The 23,141-nt window shown below is 33.5% G+C and overlaps 1 long non-coding RNA gene across 1 annotated transcript; it reads left to right on the forward strand.

Moving 5' to 3' along the window:
- Positions 1-8,012: 8,012 nt before the first annotated feature.
- LOC143066623 (uncharacterized) lies at positions 8,013-16,990 on the forward strand. Its single transcript, XR_012975703.1, has 3 exons — positions 8,013-8,121; positions 8,948-9,038; positions 16,849-16,990. It is a non-coding gene; the product is annotated as an uncharacterized LOC143066623 (long non-coding RNA).
- Positions 16,991-23,141: the final 6,151 nt, after the last annotated feature.

Below are 23,141 nucleotides of genomic sequence, written 5' to 3' on the forward strand. Positions count from 1 at the left end.
ATGAAACGGAAACATGCATTGATTGATTGATTGGTTGGTTGGTTAAACACGTTGACTAAACATGTTGGTTGGTTGGTTAAATACATTGGTTGGTAAAACACGTTGGATAGGCTCAATTAAAACAAGCGAAAAAAAATCCTTGGATCCCGAATGAAAGACATGAAACGGAAACATGCATTGATTGATTGATTGATTGATTGGTTGGTTGGTTGGTTGGTTGGTTGGTTGGTTGGTTAAACACGTTGACTAAACATGTTGGTTGGTTAAACACGTTTGTCGGTAAAATACGTTGAATAGGCTCAATTTAAACAAGCAAAAAAACATCCTTGGATCCCGTATGAAACACATGAAACGGAAACATGCATTGATTGATTGATTGATTGGTTGGTTAAACACGTTGCTTAAACATGTTGGTAAGTTAAACACGTTGGTTGGTAAAACACGTTGGATAGGCTCATTTAAAACAAGCGGAAAAAAAAATTGGATCCCGTATGAAACACATGAAACGGAAACATGCATTGATTGATTGATTGATTGATTGGTTGGTTGGTTAAACACGTTAGTTAAACATGTTGGTTAAACACGTTGGTTGGTTAAACACGTTCAATAGGCTCAATTAAAACAAGCAAAAAAAAATCCTTGGATCCCGTATGAAACACATAAAACGGACACATGCATTGATTGATTGATTGATTGATTGATTGATTGATTGATTGATTGATTGGTTGGTTGGTTGGTTTAACCCGTTGGTTAAACATGTTGGTTAAACACGTTGGTTGGTTAAACACGTTTAATAGGCTCAATTAAAACAAGCGGAAAAAAATCCTTGGATCCCGTATGAAACACATGAAACGGAAACATGCATTGATTGATTGATTGATTGGTTGGTTGGTTGGTTAAACACGTTGGTTGGTTAAACACTTTGCTTAAATATGTTGGTAAGTTAAACACGTTGGTTGGTAAAACACGTTGGACAGGCTCAATTAAAACAAGCGAAAAAAAAACTTGGATCCCGTATGAAACACATGAAACGGACACATGCATTGATTGATTGATTGATTGATTGATTGGTTGGTTGGTTGGTTAAACACGTTAGTTAAACATGTTGGTTAAACACGTTGGTTGTTTAAACACGTTTAATAGGCTCAATTAAAACAAGCGAAAAAAAAATCCTTGGATCCCGTATGAAACACACGAAACGGAAACATGCATTGATTGATTGATTGATTGATTGGTTGGTTGGTTGGTTGGTTAGTTTGTTAAGCATGTTGGTTAAACATGTTGGTTAAACACGTTGGTTGGTTAAACACGTTGGATAGGCTCAATTAAAACAAGCGAAAAAAAACACCCTTGGATCCCGTATGAAACACATGAAACGGAAACATGCATTGATTGATTGATTGATTGATTGATTGATTAATTGGTTGGTTGGTTAGTTTGTTAAACATGTTGGTTAAACACGTTGGTTGGTTAAACACGTTGGATAGGCTCAATTAAAACAAGCGAAAAAAAAACACCTTGGATCCCGTATGAAACACATGAAACGGAAACATGCATTGATTGATTGATTGATTGATTGATTGATTGATTGATTGATTGGTTTGTTAAACACGTTGGTTAAACATGTTGGTTAAACACCTTGGATCCCGTATGAAACACATGAAACGGAAATTTGCATTGATTGGTTGGTTGGTTGATTGGTTGGTTGGTTGGTTGGTAGGTTGGTTAAACACGCTGGTTAAACATGTTGGTTAAACACGTTGGTTTGTTAAACACGTTGGATAGGCTCAATTTAAACAAGCGAAAAAAAAAGAGACCCTGGATCCCGTATTAAACACATGAAACGGAAACATTGATTGATTGATTGATTGATTGATTGATTGATTGGTTGGTTGGTTGGTTGGTTGGTTGGTTGGTTGGAATTCAAACACACATAAAACTGTTTAAATAGTGCCAAAACCGCATAATTTGATGACCTTGACCTTTGACCTTGTGACCTTCGTCAAGGTCATTGCTCCACAAGGTCATTGCAAAAGACCCTATGGGTCAAGGACCTTTTGTTTAAGAGTTTTGCCTAAAAATGGCTTTTTAAAAACCATCAGTGGGAGTTATGTCCCTTACATGATGGTAAAATCAATATAGTCATAATGTAAAAAAGTTGCCCCTTGAAGTAACAATCATTTTTAACTGCTTATTTTTTTTGTATCTATAACCGTCCAATAGTTATAGGGAAATGAAAAACTTTTGAAAATCTAAAATATGACCTTGACCTTTGACCTTGACCTATATTTTTAAGTTTTGGTCCAATGAACTCAAATCTGAAGACCCGCAGTCTTTACGACTTACGGTTCATGAGATTTATATGCATATCGAAAATTAAAATATTCAAGGGGAAATAACTCCTATAATAAGTCACTGGATCGCTTCGGTTAAAATTATTTGAACTTGTATCATTTGGCAAGGAACATTTTAAAAAAAACCATTTGCCGCTAAGTCTTATAGTTCATGAGTTATAGCGATAACAGTGTTTTTTGTAATTGGGGAGATAACTCCTATAAGGTAAATAGTAAACTTCGGTGCCCCTAATACAAGATAGCTTTTATTAACCCGATACTAGATACCAAAGATCATTTTGATATCTTGCGTACTTTTAACGAAGATTAACTTTGAAAAACGGCGGAAGAAAAAGAATAATAATTAAACTGTCAATTGTTCTTGAACAATTGAGAGGTCTTTCCTTTTGTAATGTAAAATAAATGTTCAAAAAGACGTAGAATGTATTGAAAAGCTTTTAAAACACACTGAAAATCCTTTAAATAAGGTTAAACACACTAAATTCGCTATATGGGACATGACCTTGACCTTTGACCTTTTGACCTTTGTCAAGGTCATTAGTCCCCTATGTCATTGCTGAAGACCCCATGGGTCTAGGACCTTTGGTTATATAGAAAAAGCTGATTTAGTCTTTTCAGAAACCTAAAACAGGCTTTATGCCCCTTAAAAAAAGGTCAAATCTCTCCGGTCAAAATGTAACAAAGTTGCGCGGTAATGACCCAAACATTTTCCACTATTTAAAACTTCTGTAAGTATAATGGTTGCTGAGATTATCCCATAACAAGGTGTTAGGACAAAGGTCAAGGTCAACATACAAATTTGACCTTGAGGTATTTTTCAAAGTCACATGAATTGATGATGAATGGTGAAGATCCTAGGTCTCTATGACTTACGGTTTCTGAGTTTTGGTGGTCCACCGACACCGGTTAATTTTCATAGGGGCATAACCCTACCAATGAGTCGTTGAATCTTTTCGATCCAAATGTAACGAAGAACTGGGGTCTGGTCCTGAACAAATTTCACCCTTTGTTTTTTTTCTACCTATTATGGTTACGGTGTTGGAACGATAACAAGGTTTTTTGGTTTCGGAGGGATTACTCCGAACCGACAAAATATTTCGACTAACAGGGTGAGTTCCAGATAGGTATTCATGACACCGATACAAAGTGTGAACATGAAAGCGACACGTCTTACGGTTTAGGCTGCTAACTTCGTCAAAGTTTGGCGGAAGAATAATAATAATAATTAAAATGTCAATTGTTCTTGAACAATTGAGAGGTCTTTCCTTTTGTAATATAAAATACATGTTCCAATAGAAGTAGAATGTATTGTCAAACGCCCCTCTTTTGATCCGCCACTGAGATCTGTACTTTCTGCAGCTTGTGTTTTTGTAGTATATGAGCTTTCGTACATGATCCGAGTTGTCTTTTTAAATGGTCCGAGTTGTTTTAGAATTGGTCCGAGTGTTCGTGGTCCGACTTGAATATGGTCCGAGATGGGATGATTATCTATCCCAGAATTCTGCGTAGAACTTCCTTTCTGAAACGCCATTGTAAGTGGGAACCCTGCACATTTTTTTTCTTGGACTTATTCAAGTAAAACCTCCCCTTGTGATTTGTTAAATGTGCTTGAAACAAAGCAAATAAATTATTCCTAAAGGCCATTGATATATTATCATAAATTAGTGAACAGTGTATGTCATAAAAGAAAGGATGTGGGGTATCTATCCATGACACAAACAAATATCATGATTCATGCATATCAAACACACAAAAAACAAAGGAACAGTGCTTTTATTGCTGTTCTTCATCTCAAAGTCATAGTGAGGTCTTCAACAAGGAATAAAATCTCTCACTTCGCTGCAAGTTTAAGACGGCCCCTAGCATCCGTTTGAGTGGAATTCTTTGCAAACTGAGGATCATAACAACTGTGATTTGAAGAACAAATTAATAAAGAAAATCAAACAATAACTGTCATAAATTATTTTGCCAGCCAATCACAATCAGGCGTGCAAAAAACAAGGATCTGGGGTTTCACTGTTTTTGTTATATTTAATGTTTTATTTGTTATTCTCGTTGGGTTTTGTCTGATGCTTGGTCCATTTCTGTGTGTGTTTCATTTCAATGTTGTGTCGTTCTCCTCTTATATTTAATGCGTTTCCCTCGGTTTTAGTTTGTTACCCCAATTTGGTTTTTTGTCCACGGATTTATGCTTTTTGAACAGCGGTATACTGCTGTTGCCTTTATTTGTCCCCATGCGACACATTGCAGTGGACAGAGAAAAACCAGGTGACTGTCTGGTATTGTTAGCCCTCTCACATATGAAGTTTTTCAAGAAATTAATATAAAAAAACAAATATGTAACACGGCAACAAACGACAGCAACTGAATTACAGGTTCCTGACTTTGGACGGGCACATACAGAATGTGGCAGAGTTAAACTAGCCGACCCTCCCCTAACCTCCAGTAACAGTACAAATATTAGAACAAACTATAAAAATCAGTTGAAAAGGCTTAACTCGTCTGATCGATACACATAGAAATAAATCTAACAAAAACACGGGTACTTGTACATGTAAACAACAAAAAGACACTAAGTACAGATCTGTGAGTACTCGCAGTTACTGACAGCTAGTTTGAAGCCAATAACAACTAATAAAAAAATCATGCATCTAAAACTTAATTATCAATCAGTACACATCCAACATTCAATGGATTTAGTGTAAAGGTGTCATTAACAGTCAGAAAAAACAAGCTTGGGGTGATTTGTTTACATTTTTGACATGACAGGAGATAAAAATATTAAGACTTAATTTTATACATTCAACCTTTACTTTTGTTTTTCATGAAAAATACATTCTAATTCTTATATTTTATCACATATAACACTCCTGTCAACGAAAAACCCTTTACAACTTTGAATAAAAAGAAACTATTGAGGTCAATGATACACAATGATACAGCTACAGACACTAAGCAGTAAATGCATGAAAAAAGATGATAAATACTGGTGCAATATTGAACAACATTTTAAACAAATCTGTTTGTTGTTTAATTTATAAGTACCGGTCAAGGAAAACAAATTTATTTATTAATAGATAATGTCTGGTTCTTTTTTCATGTACTGATAGACAAAAAATAGACGGAATGTTATTTATAAACTTTATTGAAAGAATAAAATCAATAATGTATAAAACAAATATATTTTATTGAATTCAACACTGCAAATCTGGATCATAGCTCTTCATGTTTTTAGCTCACCTGGCCCGAAGGGCTGGGCCAAGTGAGCTTTTTCAATCACTTGGCGTTTGTCGTCTTTAACGTTTACAAAAATCTTCTCCTCTGAAACTACTGGGTCAAATTTAACTAAACATGGCCAAAATCATCATTAGGGTATTTAGTTTGATAATTGTTTCCGGTGACCCGGCCAACCAACCAAGATGGCCGCCATGGCTAAAAATAGAACATAGGGGTAAAATGCAGTTTTTGGCTTATAACTCAAAAACCAAAAACCATTTAGAGCAAATCTGATTGGGTTTATATTAGGTCAAGATCTATCTGCTCTGAAAGTTTCAGATGAATTGGACAACTGGTTGTTAGAGTGCTGCCCCTGAATTGGTATTTTTGAGGAAATTTTGCTGTTTTTGGTTATTATCTTGAATATTATTATAGATAGAGATAAACTGTAAACAGCAAAAATGTTCATCAAAGTAAGATCTGCAAATAAGTCAACAGAACCAAAATGGTCTGTTGACCCCTTAAGGAGTTATTGCCCTTTATAGTCCATTTTTAACCATTTTTCGTAAACCTTAGTTATCTTTTACAAAAATTTCTCCTCTGAAACTACTGGGCCAAATAAAATAAAACTTGGCCACAATCATCATTGGGGTATCTAGTTTTAAAATTGTGTGCGGTGACCCGGCCAACCAACCAAGATGGCCGCTATGTCTAAAAATAGAACAAAAGGGTGAAATGCAGTTTTTGGCTTATAACTCAAAAACCAAATCATTTAGAGCAAATCTGATTGGGGTTAACATTGTTAATCAGGTCAAGATCTACCTGCTCTGAAATTTTCAGATGAATTGGACAATGGGTTGTTAGAGTGCTGCCCCTGAATTGGTAATTTTAAGGAAATTTTGCAGTTTTTTGTTATTAACTTGAATATTAATATAGATAGCGATAAACTGTAAACAGCAATTATTTACAGCAAAGTAAGACCTAAAAATAAGTCTACATGACCAAAATGGTCAATTGACCCCCTAAGGAGTTATTGGCCTTTATAGTAAATTTTTAACAATTTTTATAAAATTTGTTATTTTCCACTGAAACTAATGGGCCAATCATTATAAATAGGGATAATTGTATGCAGCAAGAATGTTCAGTAAAGTAAGATCTACAAACACATCACCATCACCAAAACACAATTTTGTCATGAATCCATCTGTGTCCTTTGTTAAATATTCACATACCAATAGACCAAGGTGAGCGACACAGGCTCTTTAGAGCCTCTAGTTTACAGGAATGCCCTGTACTCCCATAATTTTCAGATTTTGTATATAAGCATAAGCCCCTTAATTAATTAAGATAATCGATAGAGAGGAACAGTATATAGCAAAATGTTCAGCACAATAAGATCTACAAATAAGTCGACATGATTTCATCTAACCATGACCTCATTTTCAAGGTTCATTGGTCAATGTAAATTTGTATATAAGCATAAGCCCCTTAATTAATTAAGATAATCGATAGAGAGGAACAGTGTATAGAACAGTATATAGCAAAATGTTCAGCACAATAAGATCTACAAATAAGTCGACATGATTTCATCTAACTATGACCTCATTTTCAAGGTTCATTGGTCAATGTAAATTTTTCGTGTTTTGGTCTGTTTTTGTAATACCATAAGCAATAGGTCAACTATATTTGGTGTATGGACTAATTGTGAGGTGTACATGTCTCCTTGGCAGGTGTAATTTGTCCTTGACCTCATTTTCATGGTTCATTGGTCAATGCTTAGTGTTTGTGTTTTGGTCTGTTTTTCTAATACTATAAGCAAATGGTGAACTATATTTGGTGTATGGAATGATTGTAAGCTGTACATGTCTTTCTGGCAAGTGTCATTTGTCCTTGACCTCATTTTCATGGTTCATTGGTCAATATTAAGTTTTTATGGTTTGGTCTTTTTCTTGTATACTATAAGCAATAGATCAACTATGTTTGGTGTATGGAATGATTGTAAGGTGTACATGTCTGTCTGGCAGGGTTCATTTGATTTTGACCTCATTTTCATGGATCATTGATAATTTTAAGTTTATGTGATACTAGTATTAAAACTTTTCTTTATGACTATCAACATAAAACCAATCATGGTTAGTAAAGCAGGCAAAAAATTTCAGCTTTTTTTCTCTTATTTCTATTATTTTGCCAATTATTATGAAAGCTTTAAATAGATACATGTAAGTATAAACTGGAAACATGGGAAACAGTAAAAATGATCATCAATACAAAATCTACATAAAGTCCACTAAATAAGATTTACAAATATCACGAAAAACAAGGAAACATAAATGATTACAATCACAGAAAAATCAAAATCAAATAGCGTATTTTTACAAGGTGAGTGATACAGACTCTCAAAAGTCTGTTGTTTATTAACTTGGTGATTTTCTATTTTGACAGAAAATGGGTCGTAAAAGAAAGAGTAAAGCTACTGTAGCTAGAGAGCAGAAGGAGAGAATGAGAAGTAGACGACAAAGCAGTGTTGCCTCTATAGAGTTGGCACCTCTAGGTGAGGAAGAACTCTTAGCCAGAAGGTTGGCTTCTCCTTGTGAGAAAAATCCTTCAAATGCCCAGAGGTTAGAACCTCCTCTGGGAAGCCTGTCTATCCAAAGCATGGATATGCCACTGAGCTCTGACTCCCCACCGTGGGTTTGTACTCCACCGAGAGTACCCTCACCAAAGCTTGGTGTTGCAGGACAGACGAAACTGGTGGTAGAAACATCATTAGATGTCACCAGTATAATTGAAACAAAGCAAAAGGTTCAAGAATACAATACTGAAACAATACTAAGAATAAACAGTACTGAACCAAATACTAGATTATACAATACTGAGTCAAATACTACAATATACAATACTGAATCAAACACTAGAATATACAATACTGAATCAATACTAGAAATCAATACTGAAGAATGCAATACTGAATCTAAACAAGAAATTAACAATGAACTAATGCAAGAAATGCAAACTGAACCTATACCAGAAGTAAAAACTAAACCCAAATCGGTGTACAGAAAACAAGAAATAAAAGACACAAAGATATCAACATTACAAACAGACCAGTCAGATGGCGAGATCGAATCGAAAATAAGGCTAACATTAGAATTTGATGAACCACCAAAAACAAAAAAAGCAAAGTTAGAATCTGTATGTAGTTCAGGCTTTAAAATGTTGCCTCCTGATGTTCATTTAAACATAGCTTCAGGGAATGAACAAAGCAATAATATTAAGTCAGTAAAAGTGAATGGTAGTTCAAAAAATAAAATAAATTTTACAGGTGGCAAAGTTGATATTAGAAACAATAAACATTCCTCTGATTCTTCTCATTATAGAAAAATATGATCAAGAAAGCTGATTCAGGGGAAAACAGAAAATGAAGAAACTGACCTTAATTTAGTAGATCAAGAAGAAACTAGAAATGAGGTAAGGAATTTAGAAAATACAGATTCAGTTAATCAACCATTTATGATGCAAGGTAGTTTCCATCAAGGTGATGACAGGTTCAGAAACAATAGTGGTAAACAATGTGTAGCAAATTCATTAACAGCCATAGCTTACAGCAAACTCAGTTTGATTGATAATTGGAATATGACTTTCTTGGATGAAATCTTGATAGAAGGGAATATTTTGTATACTTGGATTCATGGTGATAATGAAGAGTTGTTAGTAACAGAATTACCGAAAATGGTTGAAATAAGAGATATGATTGTTAAATGTAACAGAAAAGAGTCGATATTAGCTTTGATAGATAATAATGGTAAAATTGAATTTAATGTTCTTTCTTTGGATCATGCTCTTCAAGAGGCTCTTATTGATTCAGATGGATGTTTTGTTTGTGTAAGGGGTTTTACTAGTGCCATTATTAGGCAAAATGGGAAAATGTATTTATTTGATTCGCATGCTAGAAATTGTTTTGGTTTACAAGACAGCTGTGGTAAAAGCGTTGTTATTCAGATTAATGATGTGAACAGTTTGTACCAACACTTTTACAATTTTGTGCAAGGGGATGTAAATGCAGAATTTGAAGTAACAGGTATCAACATCGAAATTCAAGATGAAGATTCTGTCACTAACAATGATGACAAATTTATTGGAAATATTAACAATAGAGAGGTTTTAGAGGATGAAAACAACTCTGACGTAGAATTTATTGGTGTCCCAACTCAAGCATGCTATTTATTTAATCCAATTGATTATTATACAAAAAGAAAACTTTGTAATATTTTAGATATTAAATCGAAATTTGTTTTGAAAATCCCGCTTATGCCAACACACAGTATAGGTACGCCTTTAAAATCAAAACAAATCACTGCAGACGGCAACTGTTTATTCAGAGCTATTTCATATGCAGTATCAAACAGGCAAGAAAACTTTAAACAAATAAGAAATGAATTAGTGCGCCACATGTTGCGTCATTCACATCAGTTCAATTCTTTTCTTGATTCTGAAACAGTCAATGAGTATATGAAACGTACTAATATGATAGAAGACAATGTTTGGGGAACTGAGTTAGAAATTATAGCTGCTGCTGATTTATTAAAAACTGACATTTTTACATATTTAGAAGGTAAATGGATTAAATACTCCTCAAAGCAAATCTGTAGCAAGAATAATGTGAATGATCAAGCAATTTATCTTAATAATGTAGGTAATCACTATGAAGTTGTTCTTTCTGTTTTACCTGGAGGTAAAGAAGAGGGAACGTTAAACAGTAAAGAAAGTGCCAAGAAACGAAATCAATCTGGTGCAGAGAAAGACCAAATGAACTTACACTATGAACTATCTCTTGAAGGTACAATGAAGAGAAAATATGAACAACATGAGTTGACTATTCCAAAGAAAGTTCTGAAAAGAGAAAAAAATAGTTTTGGTTTAATTGTGGAAGAAAAATATTTGTTGGAAAGGTCAAGAAAAGAACCAGGTGTTTGTAAACCTCCAGAAATAGAAGAAGGTTTTATAAAATCTGAAAAAGAAAAAATGAAGTATCAGTGCGATCCTCAGTTTAGATTCAATAAATTAGAAAAAAAGAAAATGAGGTACAAGCAAGATAAGTCATACAAAGAAGGGTTAATTCAAACTGGAAAGGATAAGTATATGAATGATGCTAAATACAGACAATATATACAACAAGCTTCTAAAGATAAATATATTAGTGATCAAAAATACAGGGAATCAAAGAAAATAGGAAGTATTGAAAAGTATGCAAATGATGAAGAACACAAAAGAAAAGTCAAACAGGCAAGCATACAGAAATATGCTGATGATGATGATTTCAAAAGCAAAGTCAAACAGGCAAGCACACAGAAATATGCTGAAGATGATGATTTCAAGCGGAAAGTCAAACAGGCAAGCATACATAAATATGCTGATGATGATGAATTCAAAAGTGAAGTCAAACAGGCAAGCATACAGAAATATGCTGAAGATGATGATTTCAAAAGCAAAGTCAAACAGGCAAGCATACAGAAATATGCTGATGATGATGAATTCAAAATCAAAGTCAAACAGGCAAGCATACAGAAATATGCTGATGATGATGAATTCAAAAGTAAAGTCAAACAAGCAAGCATACATAAATATGCTGAAGATGATGATTTCAAAAGCAAAGTCAAACAGGCAAGCACACAGAAATATGCTGAAGATGATGATTTCAAAACTGAAGTCAAACAGGCAAGCATACATAAATATGCTGATGATGATGATTTCAAAAGGAAAGTCAAACAGGCAAGCATACATAAATATGCTGAAGATGATGATTTCAAAAGGAAAGTCAAACAGGCAAGCATACAGAAATATGCTGATGATGATGATTTCAAAAGTAAAGTCAAACAAGCAAGCATACAGAAATATGCTGATGATGATGATTTCAAAAGTAAAGTCAAACAGGCAAGCATACAGAAATATGCTGATGATGATGATGATTTCAAAATTAAATTGAAAGATCAGTTGTTGACAAGAAGACAGAATGCCAAAGAAGAAAGTAAAGACATTATAAAAGTTATTGAAAATTTTAGAGAAAGTGTAAGTAAGGGTCCAGAATTTGTTTGTGCTTGCTGCTTTAGACTTTGTTTTGAAAATCAAGTTGTTCAATGTAAAAGAGAATTGTATAAACCAGGTTCTGCTAAAGCTATAGCGGACACATGCATTTCTGAGAAGTATTTACATATATGTACAGATGAATGCAGAGATGAATGTTTATTTAAGCAAACAAACAGAGTTACACTTTGGATTTGTTACACATGCCATAGAAAGATTCTTAAAGGAAAAATACCTGCTGAATCTTTTGCTAACAACTTGGCTTTAGAAGATATTCCACTAGAACTTAACAGATTAAATCAACTAGAACAACACCTTATTTCATTAAATATACCTTTCATGAAAATTGTTGCTTTACCTAAGGGTGGACAAAAAGCTGTGCATGGTCCATGTGTTTGTGTACCATCAGATATTTCAAAGGTCACAACAACTTTGCCTAGATCAGAAGATGATAATTGTTTAGTGAAAGTTAAACTCAAAAGAAAATTACAGTACAAAGGTTATGAGGAATATCAGTTTGTGGACACTAAACATTTGGAAGAAGCCTTGTCCTTTTTAAAAGAAAAGAATGATTGGTATTCAAATGTTGAAATAAATGGAGAGTGGTTGAATCCAATTCCGACATCAGAGATTAAATGTGGTGCTGAAAAAAAAGATAATGAAAGTAATACAAGAACTGACAGAGTGATAAAGGATAACTTGGAGGACAAAACAGACAAAAAAGAACAGGAAAATGCAGTTGATTCATATTTAGATGAGAGTTTACAAGGTGTACAGTTTGACACATGCTTACAGCCTGCTGACATTGCACAGGAAGCATTGGATTTATTGTTTGATCAAGAGTTTAATTTATCCCCTGCAGAAGGAAATAATCCAGTCAGTTTACTGAAAGAAAAGGGCATAGAAGCAAAAACCTTTCCAGTGCATTACCCTACAGGTAAAAACACTTGGAATGAGGACAGAGAAGAGAAATTATCTTTATTAAGGTATTTTAATTTGAGATTAATGAGTGTCGAAAATAGGTTTGCTAGAGATACTTCCTACATATTCTTTTGCCAGTATATGTCTGAACTAGATAGGGTCATGTCAAATGTACAGATATCGTTACGGAAAGGGTCAGTATTTTCAGATGGACAGAAAGTAACAAGTAAAATGCTGTGCAATAAGGAGTCATTAAATGGATTATTTAGAAAAGATGAAGCAATCAAGTTCATGAAGCCTGTCCGAGGAACACCACCATATTGGCAATCTATTCAGAAGGACATTTTTTGTATGATTAGACAGTTAGGTATACCCACATTCTTTGCCTCATTCTCATCCGCAGATTTTAGATGGAAAGAAATTGTAGAAACCATATTGAAGCAACAAGGAGATATTCGTAATGTTGACGATCTTAGTTGGGATGAAAAATGTAAAGTACTTTCTAGTAACCCTGCTACAGCGGCAAGAATGTTTGATCACAGATTTCACAAATTTCTTAAAGATGTGATAATGTCAGATGCTGAACCAATTGGTCATGTGATTGACTACTTTTATAGAGTTGAATTTCAACAGAGAGGTTCTCCACATACTCATTGTGTATTTTGGGTAGAAGATGCCCCCAAATTTGGAGTAGACAATGATGATACTGTTACAAAGTTCATTGATAAGTATATCTCTTGCAAATTACCGTTGGAAAGTGATGACCCAGAGCTTACTGACATTGTTAAAACCGTTCAACAGCATAGCAAAAACCACTCAAAAAGTTGTCGGAAAAAAGGAACAGAGTGTCGGTTCAATTTCCCAAGACCACCATCTGAAAAAACATTTATTTCCCGTCCAATTGAAGACAATGAGGAGAATAAGGAACATGATAAAGATGCTGATGATGGTAAGAAGTCGGAATCTGAAAGCAGTAAACCATGTGAAAAGACATTAATACCATGTCCAATGAAACATGATGATGATCATCATCATGATAAACAAACTGATGGTGATATTAATGAGAAATCAAAATCTAAGGGCAGTATCTTAAAAGCAAAACAGATGTTAGCGTGTTTATGGGATGTAATTAAAGAGTGTGAGGATAAAAATTTGACTACCCGTGAATTATTTTTGAAAGCCGGAATGTCTCAGGAAGATTTTCAAGAATGTTTTAGATGGATAACGTACAGAAACACTGTTGTGTTAAAGAGAAATAAAGATGAGTTGTTTATTAATCAGTACAACCCTCATCTGCTAAAATCATGGAATGCCAATATGGATATTCAATATATATTGGATGCCTACTCGTGTGTGGTTTACATTATAAGCTATATAAGCAAATCAGAACGTGAACTTGGCTTGTTACTGCAGCAGACAAAAATTGAGGCAGCGGATGGAAATTTGGATGCACAGCAGACTATGAAAAAAGTAGGCACAGCATACTTTCACTTTCGAGAACTAAGTACACAAGAAGCTGTTTTCAGAGTCACAGGTTTACGTTTAAAAGAATGTTCTAGAAAAGTGCAATTCATTCCAGTAGGTGAAAATCCATGCAGAATAAGTAGACCCCTCAAAGAACTGCAACAAAAATCAAAAACATTAAAGATGAAGAAGTCTATAGATGAAAGCAGTGATGATGATGGTGATAGTGATGATATTTGGCTGAAAAGTATTACTGATAGGTATACAAATAGACCTGATCTAGAACGCTTTGATCAGATGTGTTTGGCAACATTTTGTTCTGAATTTTCAGTGTTAGCAGAGACACAGATACCAAAAAAAATTAATGAGGACACCACATTCAAACTTAAGAATGATATGGGGTATATCAGAAAAAGGACAAGGACTTCTGATGCTGTAATAAAATATGCAAGATTTTCTGTAGAAACAGCTCCTGAACAATACTACCAAAGTATATTACAGTTGTTTTTGCCATACAGATTAAATGAGCAATTGAAGCCACCACAGTTTTTATCATATGAGGATTTTTACAACTCTGGATTTATAAAGTACAGTCAGATGGAAGATCTCTGTTCAGTTCAAAATAAAGTCAACTTTAACATGTCAAAATTTGTGAAGAAAGACAAGGAGCTAGAGATTGCAGAGAAACAATTGGAAGAAAGAGGATATCAAGAGGATGCATGGGCACAACTATGTCCAGAAACAGAGAAAGAAAGACATGAATGTAATGAAGTTGGTGAAAACACAACCACTCAAGAGGTAGATAGTCCTGAATTAGGAATACCAGATTTGAATCAGACTGACAAGCCAACTGATGAAAATGTAATGGTTCAAAAAACATGTTTTTCAAGGTCTGAAGTTATACCGTTGTTGAGAACTTTGAACGAGAAACAAAAGCGCATATTTTTTAAGATCAGAGAGTGGTGCAATTTTAAAGTGAATGGTAAGAATCCACCGCCATTTCATGTGTTTGTAACTGGTGGTGCCGGAACAGGTAAAAGCCATCTGATTAAATGCTTGTATTATGAGGCCACAAGAATTCTTGCGCACTGTTCCCCAAATCCTGATGATTTGACTGTGTTGTTAACTGCACCAACTGGCACGGCAGCTTTTAATATAAATGGATTGACAATTCACAGTTCACTTTCCATTTTTAAAGGTTTATCTGTTGAAAAAGCTATGCTTGGAGAAGATAAGCTGAATAGTTTAAGGTCCAAATTAGAGAATTTACAAATTCTCATCATAGATGAAGTCTCAATGGTCAACAAAAGGTTGTTATTTTTTATTCATCAAAGGTTGCGTCAAATTAAGAAAAGGCCTGAGAAGTATCCTTATGGAGGAGTTTCAGTGATAGCAGTGGGTGATTTCTATCAATTACCACCAGTTAAATCAAAAAGGTCTGATAAACTTTATGTTAATGATCCATCAAATCCTTTGAATTATCTGTGGAATGATCTTTTTTCTGTTGTGGAATTAGATGAAGTCATGAGACAGAGAGAAGATAGTTTGTTTGCCCAGTTGTTGAATAGACTAAGGGTCAAACAGAACAATTATCCACTAAAATCTTCAGATCAAGAAATGTTGAAAGAGTGCATAAATAGTGGACCAGATGAAGCTCTGCACATTTATGCTACTAATAATGAAATTAACATGTACAATAATGAAATGATTATGAAGTTGTCGAGTGAGCCCAAATTAATTGAAGCTCAAGATTTTGAAAAGGATAAGACAACAGGGAAACTTACGAAGAGAAGACAGAATTTTGCAAAAACTAATATTTGTCTTCCAACATCAATCCTGTTAGCAGAAGGAGCTCGTGTGATGATGATAAAAAATGAAGCAGTCAGTGATGGTTTGGTGAATGGTGTTATGGGTACTGTTCTCAGTATTTCAGAATTTTCAAAAGGAGCATTACCGAACAACATATATATTCATTTTGATAATGATAGAGTTGGAAAAAATGCGAAATTACAGAAGATAATAAATGGAAAAAGATGTGTTGGATTAGAACCATCTACAGAAAATATACCATTCAGTAATGGAACAAGAAAACAGTATCCTCTGCAGCTAGCATGGGCATGTACTGTTCACAAGGTTCAGGGTTTGACAGTGCCACAGGCAGTTGTCTGCTTGAATAAATGTTTTGCTTATGGTCAGGCATATGTTGCATTGAGTAGAGTTACTTCAAAAAATGGGCTGACTATATTACCAATTGATGATAAAACTTTGAACAAAAAAATATACAGTGATCCTGATATAATGGAGGGAATGAAATCCATGGATAATTTTTTGTCTCAAAATGACACCATAGTTTCAAATCATAAAGCAGGTTTGTCAATAGTTTACCACAATATTCAAGGTCTAAAGGCTCACCAAAATGATTTGAAAGCCAATTCAGACTTCCAAAATGCAAATTATATCTGTTTGACTGAAACATGGTTGGAATCTTGTAGTGATGATGTTCACCTTCCTAATTATAAACTTCATCATTTGCCAAGGTCAGCAGCATTTGCATCAAATAATCCTTTGTATGCTTCTTTACAAGAAATGAGTCATGGTGGAGTTGGTGTATATGTTAAATCAGATTCTGAGTATGAAGAATTTGATACATCTCAAAAAAATCTTGAATGTATAATTTTCAAAGTTCCGAAAATGAATGTTCTAATTGCTACAATATATAGAACTCAAAAATACCAAATTGAACTATTTTTAAGAAATGTTTGTGCTCTTTTGTCAGAATTGACACAGCTTTCAAGCAGTATTATTGTTTTAGGAGACTTTAATCAAGACATTATAAAGGGCGGCAGATCAATACAAGATTTTATGGCTTCATTCGGATTTGAACAGTTAGTACAAGAGGTAACAACAGAGGGTGGTACACTGATTGACCATGTTTATATCAAAAGTTGTGTTAAAGTACAAGTAAGTGTTATTCCAACTTATTACAGTTATCATGATGCAATATCTGTCATTTTGGAAATAAACCCTACTTCTTGAAAGCTGTATAGTATTAATAGAAAATGATAAGAGTGCCTTAAACATGTTAAAGGAAAATTCATTTTGTACAAAACGATCAAAAGTTTCCCTACATATTATTTTTTAAAATACTAAGCCGGTACTAACAACCTAGTTTTGTATATATATGTTCTTTATTTGTTTAAATTTCAAGTTTATTAATAGTTTCCCTTTTTTATTTAGCTAAGTATCAAACTCGGAATTATATTATAAAGTGGAATTTGTTTCTTAACTGATCATGAATATTATATGAGTTTTATATGTTTACTTTAATTTCAGATCAAATTCTTAGTCGTCAGTAGTAAAGAAGTTAAATCAATTGTCTAACTTTTTGTGCATGCTTTGGTAATTTTAATACAGCACTTGCCAACGGGTTAGATAGTTGATAAATATATATCATCAGCTGAGAAATGTCTATTTATGATTAAGAAGTAAAAAGAAATAGGAGATAGAAGATTAAAATACAGCATTATGTAAAGGTAGGTTCGATCGAATAGTATTTACAAAAGATAACTAATGCAAACTGTCTAAGAGCCAGTGTGAGCAATCAACACAATTCCAACTGTCCTGTTGTCTGTTATCATATGTTTGAAAGCGTCATCTGTTGTCTGGAAACTTTTTTAAATTTCTCCCCTGAAACTGCTGGGCCAATTTAAACAAATCATGGCCTGAGTCATTCTAAGGATGTCTAGTTAAAATGGTATGTTTGTTCAGCTCGCCATCCAATAAACATGCCCCATATTACTATAAATAGAACATGGGAGGTAAAACACTACTTTTTCTTTCTCCAAGATATTACAAGGCTATTGAGACCAAATGTTTGTTAAAAAATAATAATTACATAAGCATGATTTGTATTGAACCGTTTGTTAAACATAGGCTAAAAAAAAATGGTTAAAGGTAATGTGCCTATATAAAAGTTATTTATCCCACTTAAAATTGCCTCTAGTAAAGACTTAATAAGTAGGTTGTTTCATTATAATTTTATTAACAATTGGTTTCATGTCGAATTCAAATTGTAATAATCAATTAATATTTATCAAATTGCTTTAACATAGGATGCACTGCTGAATTACTATCACCCCCTGAAAACAAAGATTTTGAAGGTATATATGTCTTGTCTGTATGTATCATGGGCTTTGGAATGTGATAAAGCAATGTCAGGTCACATTGACCATAACTTCGACCTTTTATCCCTATTAAAGTAAAAGTTTGTCCAATTCATTTGGGGGGAGGGGGGGGGTTCATATATCCAAGTCAGGTCACTCTGTTTGACTTTGACCCTTATAAAATTTAAAAGTAAAGCATTGTCTGATTTGTGTACTGTGCATAACTTATACTGTAGAATGTAGGTTAAATAATCTGGTTGCTGATGCACCATGGGATGGGGGTTGGGTCCTATATCAAGTCAGGTCACTCTGTTTGACTTTGACCTTTGATCTTTATGCAATTAAAGCATTGTCTGATTTGTGTACTGTGCATTATAACTTGTGTACTGAAGCAAATAAATAGACAACACCTTGTATGCATAAAGATCATGGTCACTCTGACCTTGACCCTTGATTCCAATGTCATTGTCTCAAAATTTTATTTACTACAGTAAATGGTAACTTATATGTATGTCCTGGGTTTTAGATGTGCTCATTTTTTTAGATGTGTTTTATTTATTGGTCAGATGGACTGTATAGTTTTGGTTAGGAATGAAATGTTATAGATATAATATGTGTATACTTTGTAAATGACTGCATAAGAAGAAATGATGTCCTTATATTGAATAGCTCAATTGTTAGAGTTTAATAGCTTGTATGCCATGAAATGATAATGTATTGAAGGTTTTTTTTTACAGTTAGAAGACAATGCATAGTTTTGTTTTTTCTGGTAAATTTATTTGTACTGTTTATAAAGCTTATTTCCTGTAACCACAAGCATTTATATATCAGTTAAAATTTTAAATGTAATTTGCAGAATAGCAATTAATGAGTATGTACCATGTTTAAATTTTCAATGAACAAATATTGTATTTGCATTGCTAACTAAGTAAGAAATACATTATAAACATGATTAACTGACTGTAATATTCTTGAAATGGAAAAGTCTAATGAAAGTATCAAAACTGTCAGTAGTATAAAAACTTTAAATCTTAACATAAAATAATAGAGAAATTTATCGTCCTACAAAACAACAGTTTCACATTTCCTTTGTTTTGACTGTAATTCATATTTTTCTGTATTTGTTTTATACCATATACTGTTACTTCACAGCTGTACAACTGTATCATTTGCTATTGATGTATTTGTCTGTAAACCTTTTTATCAGCATGTTTTTTTTTCTCCGGAATATAGCATATATAACCTATATATATATATATATATATATATATATAAGGTACGTTTAAACAAGTGACAACTCTATAACAGATCCATCCGTTGGATCATTAGTGAAGGTGAGACACAGCTGAAAACACATACTGAATTCATAATTACTATAAATATCAAGACAACAATGTTAAATCTGCAAATGTTTGGAAGCAAATTTGTGTTCTTCCCCTGTTGGGATTCGAACTTGTGCTATTGGTATATCGAGACAACACTGCCATCACTGTATCTAGTGCTCTAGACTACTCAGCCATATATATAAACATATTATAGACAAACAGCAATCTATGGTGGTAATTTATTTTAACCTTGATTATTTGTGCATCCTAGGCAAAAATGGATTTAAATCCAAAACATCAGATTGTTTTTGTTCAGTAAAATGAAGATAGAAATTGAAAATAAGAAACAGACCAACTATACCAACAATAAATTATGTGGCTTTGTGGTGATTACTGATCATTTTGTCTAGTTGACTTCTGTATCCTCAGACAATACTATTCCAATGTTTATCTTGAACAATAATTTATTGGCATTAAATCTTTTTATTGAAGATTTATATATGCAATATATATATGCAAAGGAGAAATGGTGGAGCGGTGAATAATTAATTTGAATTTTCATTTTGGACATTGACAATATTCACATTAAAATGTGCTATTACAGGTACAAAGTCCTTTTATATCCAAAGACACCAGACAAAGTATGCTATTAATAATTAATAATTTTACATATTTTTAATTGATTAGGAACACTTTTGAAAGTTTGACGAATACTTTAAATGTTTCTAACAAGTACAAGAAATTCAGGAAATCAAAATTAAAGGGAGATTTGCTTGTCATGTTTTTTATTTATATTTAGGTGTTTTCACTATTATACACAAACTTACTTACACTAAAAGAAGAATCATGGTTTAGCTAGGTTGAATGTACACTTTTACTAGGAAAATAATTATGTTTTTACATATTTGTATTTGATTACCATATGATTAAATGTATTAACTGACTTTTACATTTTTGTTATTCATTCACCCTACCCGCATGCTCGTTTGCAAACGGCAAGAACCAATTTTTTGCATGTCCCTGCCATAGCGAAAGGGTCAATAAGTTTTACTCTTGTCTGTCTGCATGTCCATACATCCCATTATTTGTTTCTGGTCTCTAACTTTAGTTACCTCAAACAAATAATATGAAACTTATACACAATGCTAATAACCTCAAAAAACAGATCATGTTTGAATTTTGATGGTGTCACTTTATCCGTTCTATAGTTATGCCCCTTTGCAAATTGAAAAATTACTAGTTTTTTTGATTCCGTTCTCTAACTTACGTTTGCCTTAACCAAATGTTATGAAGCTTATACACAATGTTTATTATCTTAAAACACAGACCAAGTTTGAAATTTGGTGGTGTCACTTTTACCGTTCTAGAGTCATATCCCTTTACAAATGGAAATATTGCTGAATTATTGGTTTCTGTTCACTAACTTTAGATTCCCTCAACCAAATGTTATGAAACTTATACACAATGCTAATAACCACAAAAAAACAGATCAAGTTTGAATTTTGGCGTCACTTTTATTAATCTAGAGTTATGCTCTTTTTCAAATGGAGAAATTGCTAAATATTTCGTTTCCGTTCTCTAATTTAAGTTTGCCTCAACTAAGTGTTATGAAACGTATACACAATGCTTATTACCACAAAACTTTGATCAAGTACAAATTTGGGTATTGTCACTTATACCGATCTTGAGTTATCTCCCTTTAACAGGGGGCATCATCTGTGTCCCATGAACACATTCACCATTTATTATTTCATCTTTTGATTCTGTGAATGTTAACATGGCTAGTAATATTTTTACTGTCAATTATGGTTATACCCTCAAGGAAAGGTCAAATATCTTCGGGCTAAATATTACAAAGTTGAGCCTTAATGATCCACCATTTTCCACTTCAAGACTTCTAAAACTGTCACAATTGATTATATGATCCAGTCAAAAATTTACATCCTGTATAATTTCAACTTTAGGTTTTGTTTACCCATTATGATGTTGGTAAATGTTCTTATTTGGGCAGATAACTAAGCAACAAACTTACAGAGTAACATCCACATAAGTATAAAACTCTAAGTTCATTATCTTTGACCTGTCTTATTCATGATGTGAAATATGTTTTAACAGATATTAAATGTATTGAAAAGAAAAGCATTTAACACTTACAGTCCTTAAAATATTGTCAAAAACATAAAATTGGTACTCTAGGGTTTGACATGTGACTGTATGAGATTTTCCAAGTAGATTGGTCCCTTGTATGCTTATTTTAGACACCATTGACTGAAAAAATTGGTTAAGGAGTTAAAGTTATTTTAAGGAACTGTTAACAGGGGTTATGCCATCAAAAGATCAAATCTCTTCCGTCAACACCTACCAAATTTGTGCCTTTTTTACCAAAACAATTTTTCAACTATTGGTAGGTCCTATACATATAAGGGTTTCTAGAATATCACAAAACAAGTAGTGAGGTCAAATGTCAAGGTCAACCTTACAAAACTATAACACACACTCAAAACCCTTAAAATAATGTTAAAACACATGATTCCCTCTCTGACACATGACCTTGTAACCTTTTGTCTAAATCATTGGTCCTCGATGTCATTACAAAATACCCCATGGGTGTAGGACCTTTGTTTCGAGAGTTAAAGGTAATGTTTTTTTCAGAAACAGATAACAGGGGTTATGCCCCTTACGAATAGGTCAAATCTCTTTGGGTTATGCCCCTTACGGATAGGTCCATTATGACCCAAAGATTTTTCACTATTTACCATTTCTGTAAATATAATCGATTTTGAGATATCCAGTAAAAGGTTTTAAGGTCAAAAGTCAACCTTAAAAAGCTTAAAAACACACTAAAAATTCTTTAAATAGGTCAAAAACACATAATTTGCTATCTGGGATATGACCTTGACCTTGTAACCTTTGTCAAGGTCATTAGTCCGAAATGTCATTGCTGAAGATCCCATGGGTTTAGGACCTTTGGTTGTATAGTAAAAGCTGGTATTGTCTTTTCAGAAACCTAAAACTGGGGTTATGCCCCTTACAGAAATGTCAAATATCTTCGGTCAAATGTAAAAAAGTTGGGCCGCATCCATCTCAATGTTTTTCACTATTTACTATTTTTGTAAATGCAATCGTTTTTTTGAGATATCGACTAAAAAGCTTTAAAACACACTGAAAATCCTTCAAATAAGGTCAAAAACACATAATTCGCTATATTTGACATGACCTTGACCTTTGACCTTTTGACCTTTGTCAAGGTCATTAGTCCCCAATGTCATTGCTGAAGACCCCATGGGTCTAGGACCTTTGGTTATATAGCAAAAGCTGAATTTGTCTTTTCAGAAACCTAAAACAGGCTTTATGCCCCTTAAAAAAAGGTCAAATCTCTTCGGTCAAAATGTAACAAAGTTGCGTCGTAATGACCCAATCATTTTCCACTATTTGAATCCTCTGTAAGTATTAAGGTTGCTTAGATTATACCATAACAAGGTGTTAGGTCAAAGGTCAAGGTCAACATACACATTTGACCTTGAGGTATTTTTCAAAGTCACATGAATTGATGATGAATGGTGAAGATCCTAGGTGTCTACGACTTGCGGTTTCTGAGTTTTGGTGGCCAACCGACA

Source organism: Mytilus galloprovincialis, chromosome 3, assembly GCF_965363235.1.
Source record: "Mytilus galloprovincialis chromosome 3, xbMytGall1.hap1.1, whole genome shotgun sequence".
Lineage (NCBI taxonomy): Eukaryota > Metazoa > Mollusca > Bivalvia > Mytilida > Mytilidae > Mytilus > Mytilus galloprovincialis.